We start from the raw sequence: 7220 nt of genomic DNA on the forward strand, positions 1-7220 counted from the left end.
TGATGGTTCATCGTTACAGGACCAGAAGACATACTAGAAACTAACATCAGAGAAGAGTCAGTCACTGTAGGAAAACGCAAACAGGATGCACCAAAGGATGCAATCATCAGTGTCCAAATAAGCAACACAGAATGGTATAAAGTCATTGCAAGCATATATTTGATGAGTGGTTCACATAAGAATATATAAAGAACAACATCCCAACAATAACAAACAACCTGATTTTACACTGTGCAAAGAATTCAGATGTTTCTCCAGAGAAGACAATTAAAATGTTAACATGCACATAAAGGTGTTTAACGTCACTAACTACTAGGAACGTGTAAGTCAAAACAATGAAGAATATGACCATTTCATATGAATTAGGATAACTACAAAAAACAAAGTAAGAATACTGACAAAAGTGTGGCAAAATTGGAACCTTTCTATGGGAAACAGTATGGCAACTTTTCCAGCAATTCAAAACAGGATTATTCATGCCTGTAATCCTAACCAGTCAGGACAAGAAGCTGAAATCCAAGGATCATCGTTCCAAGCTAGCCTGAGTAGAAAACAGGAAGTGGACCTGTGTTTTAAAGTGGTAAAACACTAGCCTTGAGGAAAAGTTCAGAGACAGTGACCTGGCCCTGAGTCAAGCCCATGACAGAAAAAAAAATGAAAGGAAGGAAAGAGAATTGTCATATGATCCAATGACTCCACTTCTGGGCATATACTCTAAAGATCTAAAAGCAGGGTCTTGAAGAAATCTTTGAGCACTCATATTCATTTTGTACAATACTAAAACATGGAGGCAATCCAAGTGGCCATCAACAAATGAATACATAAAATAAATGTGGTTTATACATACAGTGGTATATTACTTCAACTTTAAAAAGAATTATTTTGTGACAGATGGTATATTATGGCTGAATCTTGGGGACACTGTACTACATGAAATAAGCCAGTCATAACAAGATCAAATATTGCATAATTCTACTTATATCAGTTACATAGAACAGTCAAATTGATAGAGACAGGAAGCAAAATCGTACTTGATGGAGATCTTGAAGCAGAGGAGAGTGGAAAATTATTTAATGAATATAGATTTTAATATTGGAGGATGATATCAGTGTGGACATTGAACTTGTACAATATTGTAAATATACTTACTACTATGTTGTAATCTTAAAATGATTAAGATAATAAAACCTGGGAGAAGAGAAGGAGAATGATGGAAGGGTAAATATGATCAGGGTACATTGTATGCCTATGTGGATATATCAAAATGAAATCCACTTATATAACTAGGTAATGCTAATACAAAGTGTAAAAAGATGATCAATTTTAAATTGTTTGCATTTGACCACAATTTCTGGAAAAAAAAAGAAAAAAACCACCACAGGCTGGGAAAAAAATTTAAATTTCCAGTAAGCAATAAACCTGGGTTCAAAACTATATCTCACTTAAGTGTGTGAAGCTGTTTTGTAATGTAATGAGAGAAGGCTCAGGAAAATCACCCCTTTTGTACAAAAATACATAGTGAATTTGCCGTAATTTGGATGTTATCATACAAATTTTAAAAATATAATAGCATATGTAGCATCTGAGATATGTTTCCTCTTTTTCTTAAGCTTCAAAGTAGTTTCTACTTGCACACAAAATGCATCATCTATTCTGCTTACAAAACAGTAAAACATTACAGGTGAGGTCTATAGCCCTTAATATACATAGCAATACATCTGAGGTGCCTACCATAATATCCACCCTTCCTTTCTGAATCAATAAAGACACCTTTCCATTTAACTGAACACCAGGCTAAGTAAAATAGTGATAACATTTCCCAATAGTGATAATATTTAGATAACAATACAGAGAAAAATTTTTGGGAGGTTATTGTGAATGGGGTTGCTCCCTTTATTTCCCTCCCTTCTTGTACATTGTCAGTGTACAGGAAGGCAACTGATTTTTGTGGGTTTATTTTGTATCCTGCTACTTTGCTGAAGTGATTTATGATTTCTAAATGGATGGAGTTCTTGGGATCGAGAACGTATAAAATCATGTCGTCTGCAAAAAGGGATAGTTTATCTTCTTCTTTTCCTATGCAGATCCCTTTAATATCTTTTCCTTGCCTTATTGCCCTGGATAAGGGTTCCAGGACTATATTGAAGAGGAGTGCAGACAGGGGGCATCCTTGCCTTGTTCCTGATTTTAGGAGAATTGGTTGTAGCTTTTCCCCATTACGTATAATTGGCTATTGGTCTGACATAAATGGCTTTTATTGTTTTAAGAAATGTTCCTTTTATTCCTATTTTCTCCACAGCTTTTAGTATGAATGAATGTTGATTTTTATCAAAGGCCTTTTCTGCATCTGTGGCGATAATCATGTGATTCTTGACCTTGGCTCTGTTGATGTGTTGGATTACATTTATTGACTTATGTATGTTAAACCATCCCTGCATCTCTGGGATGAAACCTACCTGGTCATAGTGTATTTTTTATGTGTTTCTGGATTCTGTTAGCTAGAATCTTATTAAGGATCTTTGCATCTGTGTTCATCAAGGAAATTGGCCTGTAATTCTACTTTTTGGTTGGGTCTTTGCCTGGTTTGGGGATGAGTGTGATATTGGCATCGTAGAATGAGTTTGGGATAGCTCCCTCCTTCTCTGTTTCTCTGAAGAGCTTGAGGAGTATGGGTAATAGCTCTTCTTTAAAGGTCTTATAGAATTCTGCTGTGAATCCATCTAGTCCTGGGCTTTTTTTTGTTGGAAGACTTTTGATAACTTCCTGTACCTCGTTGTAGGATATTGGCTTATTTAATTGGTTTACTTCTTCTTTGCTCAATTTGGGCAACTTGTATTTCTCTAAAAATGCATCTATTTCTGCCAGGTTTTCTTCCTTTAGAGAGTATAACTTTTGAAAGTAGTCCGTTAGGATTGTTTGGATATCTTGGGTACGTGTGGTGATTTTTCCCGTAGCATCCCTAATCCTGTTAATAAGGGTTTTCTCTCTTTTTTTTTTAAATTAATCTTGCCAACGGTCCATCAATTTAATTTATTTTTTCAAAGAACCAGCTTTTTATTTGGTTAAATTTGGCTATAATTTTCTGGTTTTCTAATTGGTTAATCTCTGCTCTTAATTTGGGTATCTGGCTCCATCTAGTAACTTTAGGTTCCATTTTTTTCTTGTTTTTCTAGCTGTTTTAATTGCAACATGAGATTATTTACTTGGTCTGTTTGCATTTTCTTGATGTGGGCACTGAGAGCAATAAATCTGCCCCTCAGGACTGCTTTTGCTGTGTCCCACAAGTTTCTTTGCGAGGTGTTTTCATTTTCATTGAGTTGTAGGAAAAGTTTTATTTCTTCTCTGATCTCTTCTGTTACCCAGGCATTGCTAAGAAGTGTGCTGTTCAATTTCCCTGTATTAGAGAAATTTCTGCAGTATGCTTTGTTATTGAGAACTAGCTTAATTCCACTGTGGTCAGATAGGACACAAGGGATTATGTCGATCCCTTTGTATTTGCTTAAGTTCTTTGCATGAACTATGATATGGTCTATTTTGGAGAAAGTTCCATGAGCTGCTGAGAAGAATGTGTACTGTGTTGTTTTAGGGTGAAATACTCGGTAGATGTCAGTTAATTCCGCTTGAAGTATGGCCTCACTTAATTCAGTAGCTCCTTTGCCAATCCTCTGGTTGGTGGACCTGTCCTTTGGTAGAGTGGTGTGTTAAAGTCTCTTAGTATTATCGTATTGCAGTCTATTTTATTCTGTAAGGTTGAGAGTATTTGTTTAACCTATGTGGGTGCACCAATATTTGGGGCATATAAGTTGATGATGGTAATATCCTCCTCTTGGATTGTTCCCTCTATTAATATGTAGTGTCCGTCCTTGTCTTTCTGTACTGATTTTAATGAAAAGTTTATTTTGTCAGATATCAGGATAGCTACACCTGCTTTCTTACTGGGGGAATTTGATTTGTAGATCCTTTTCCAACCCTTTACTCTGAATTTGTTTGTATGTTTGGCTGAGTTTTTGGGGTTATGAAGATATAGTGTCGTTTCATCTGCACAAAGGGATAGTTTAACTTCTTCTTTCCCTATGAGGATCCCTTTAATGTCTTTGTCTTGCCTTATTGTTCTGGCTAATTGTGCCAGGACTATATTGAAGAGGAGTGGAGAGAGTGGGCATCTTTGCCTTGTTCCTGATTTTAGGAGAATTGGTAGTAGCTTTTCCCTATTACTTATAATATTGGGTATTGGTCTGTCGTGTATGGCTTTCATTGTTTTAAGAAATGTTCCTTCTGGAAGTGGCGCTGTAGCTTTAGTGGTAGAGCACTCGCCTTGAGCTGAAGAGCTGAGGGACAGCGCCCAGGCCCCAAATTCAAGCCCCACGACCGACAAAAAAAAAAAAAAAAAAGAAATGTTCCTTCTGTTCCTATTTTCTCCACAGCTTTTAACATAAATGAATGTTGTATTTTACCAAAAGCCTTTTCTGTGTCTGTGGAGATAAGCACGTCAATCTTGACTTGGCTTTGTTGATGTGTTGGATTACATTTATTGACCTATGTATGTTAAACCATCCCTGCATCTCTAGGATGAAGCCCACCTGGTCATAGTGTATGATTATTTTGTGTGTGTTTTCTGGATTCTGTTAGCTAGAATTTTGTTAAGGGTCTTTGAATCTGTGTTCAAGGAAATTTGTCTAATTCTCTTTTTTGGTTGAGTTTTTGCCTGATTTGGGGATGAGTGTAATATTGGCGTCATAGAATGAGTTTGGGATAGTTCCCTCCTTCTCTGTTTCTCTGAAGAGTTTGAGGAATATGGGTATTACTTCCTCTTTATAGGTTTTATATAATTCTGTTGTGAATCCATCTATTCTTGGGCTTTTCCTTATTGGAAGACTTCTGATTGCTTCCTGCATCTCATTGTGACATAGTGGCTAATTGATTTACTTCTTCTTTGCTCAGTTTGGGGAACTTCTGTTTCTGTAAAAATGCATCCATTTCTGCCAGGTTTTCTTTGTTTAGAAAATATAACTTTTGAAAAGACTCCTTTAAAATTGTTCAGATATCCTGGCTACTTGTGATTTTTCCTATGGCATCCCTGATCTTGTTAATTTGGGTTTCCTCTCTTCTTTTCTTAATTAATCTTGCCAACGGTCCATCAATTTTACTTATTTTTTCAAAGAAACAGATTTTTGTTTTATTAATTTTATCTATTATTTTCCTATTCTCTATTTCATTAATTTTCAGCTATTAGTTTGATTGGCTTTGTCTAGTAACGTTGGGTACCATTTTTTTCATGTTTTTCTAGCTGTTTTGATTGCAATATGAGATTTTTTACTTGGTCTGTCTATTTTCTTGATGTGGGCACTGAAGGTAATAAATTTGCCCCTTAAGACTGCTTTTGCTGTGTCCCACAAGTTTCTTTGTGATGTATCTTCATTTTCATTGAGTTGTAGGAACTTTTTAATTTCTTCTTTAAGTTCTTCTGTTACCCAGGTTTTTCATAGAAGTGTGCTGTTGAATTTTGATGTATTTGAATAATTTCTACGGTTTGATTTATTATTGAAAAGTAGCTTGATTCCACTGTGTTTGGACAGGACACGGGATTCGGTCCATCCCCTTGTATCTGCTTAAGTTCCTTGCATGAACTATGATTTTGGAGAAAGTTCCATGAGCTGCTGAGAAGAATGTGTATTGTTGTTTTAGGGTGAAATACTGGGTAGATTTCAGTTAGTTCTGCTTTTGGCTTCACTCAATTCAGTAGCTTCTTTGCCAATCCTCTCTTTGGTAGACCTGTCCTTTGATGAGAGTGGTGTGTTAAAGTCTCCTAGTATTATAGTATTGGGATCTATTTTATTCTGTAAGTTTGCTTAACATATTTTGGTGCGCCAATGTGTGGGTAATATAAGTTAATAATGGTAATATCCTCCTCCTGGATTGTTCCCTGTATTAATATGTAGTGTCCTTCTTTGTCTTTTTCTATTGATTTTAATGAAAAGTTTATTTTGTTAGATATCAGGATAGCTACTCCTGCTTTCTTACTGGGGGCATCTGATTGGTAGATCCTTTTCCAACCCTTCACTCCGAGTTTGTATGTTTGGTTGAGAAGTGGGTCTCCTGAAGGCTAAAATGGATGGGTCATGTTTTCTGATCCAATCTGGAGTTCTTTTTCTTTTGATTGGTGAATTAAGACCGTTAATATTAAGAGATAATACAGAGAGATGCATTGTGGTCCCTGTCATTCCCTGTTTCTATAAGATTTTCTTCTTTCCTTTCCTTCTGTGCTTGCTCAGTTAGAATTCTATTAAAGCCTGTCTGGTGTGGGTCCCTGTTCCTGGTTGCTTTCTTCATGTTGTGTTCCCCCTATTGTATTCTTTGTAATGCTGGCTTAATGTTTATGTATTGAGTTAGTTTTTCTTTACTTTTAAAGTTTTTCAGTTCTCCATCTACTGTGAATGCTAGCTTTGCCAGTTATATCAGTCTGGGTTGGCAGTTATTGGCTCTCAGGGCTCGTATGGTACTTCCCCAGGCCTTTTTTGCATTCAGTGTCTGTGTGGAGAGATCTGCATTGATTTAATTTTTTCCCATTGTAGTATACCTGCTTCTTCATTTTTGCTGCATGCAAGATTGTTTCCTTATTTTTCAGATCTACCATTTTTTACTATAATGTGTCTAGAAGTGTTTCTCCTGGGATCTTGCTTCTTTGGTATTCTATATGCTTCTGTTATGTAGGTAACTTGTTCTTTTTTGAGATGGGGGAAAGTTTCACAGATTATCTTTTTGAATAGGTGTTGCATTCGCTTGCTTTGATATTCCTCACTTTTGTCCACTCGAATTATATGAAGGTTAAATTTCCTGGAACTATCTGCTTGCTCTTGGATTTCCCTTTGGCATAATTTAAGTGATTTTTTTTCCATATCTGAGATTTTTTTGGTCCAGTTGGTGTATTCTGTCTTCTGTATCTGACACTCTACATTCCGTTTTGTTCACTCTGTTAACTACAGCTTCCATTGTGGTTTGCATGGACTCATTTCTGGATTCAATGTTGGTTCTCCAAGTACTAATCTCACCTCTTAATGAGGTGTGTGCTACCTCTATTTTTGTACTAATCTCACCTCTTAGTGAGGTCTGTGCTGCCTCTGTGTTTGTACTAATATCACCTTTTAGTGAGGTGTGTACTGCCTCTATTTTTGCATGCACCTCCTGTGTGATACCTTGCATCACTTTCAATATTTTGTCCC

The sequence above is a fragment of the Dipodomys merriami genome, unplaced genomic scaffold (genome assembly GCF_024711535.1).
Source record: "Dipodomys merriami isolate MVZ:Mamm:240054 unplaced genomic scaffold, mDipMer1.0.p SCAF_58, whole genome shotgun sequence".
NCBI classification, from domain to species: Eukaryota; Metazoa; Chordata; class Mammalia; order Rodentia; family Heteromyidae; genus Dipodomys; species Dipodomys merriami.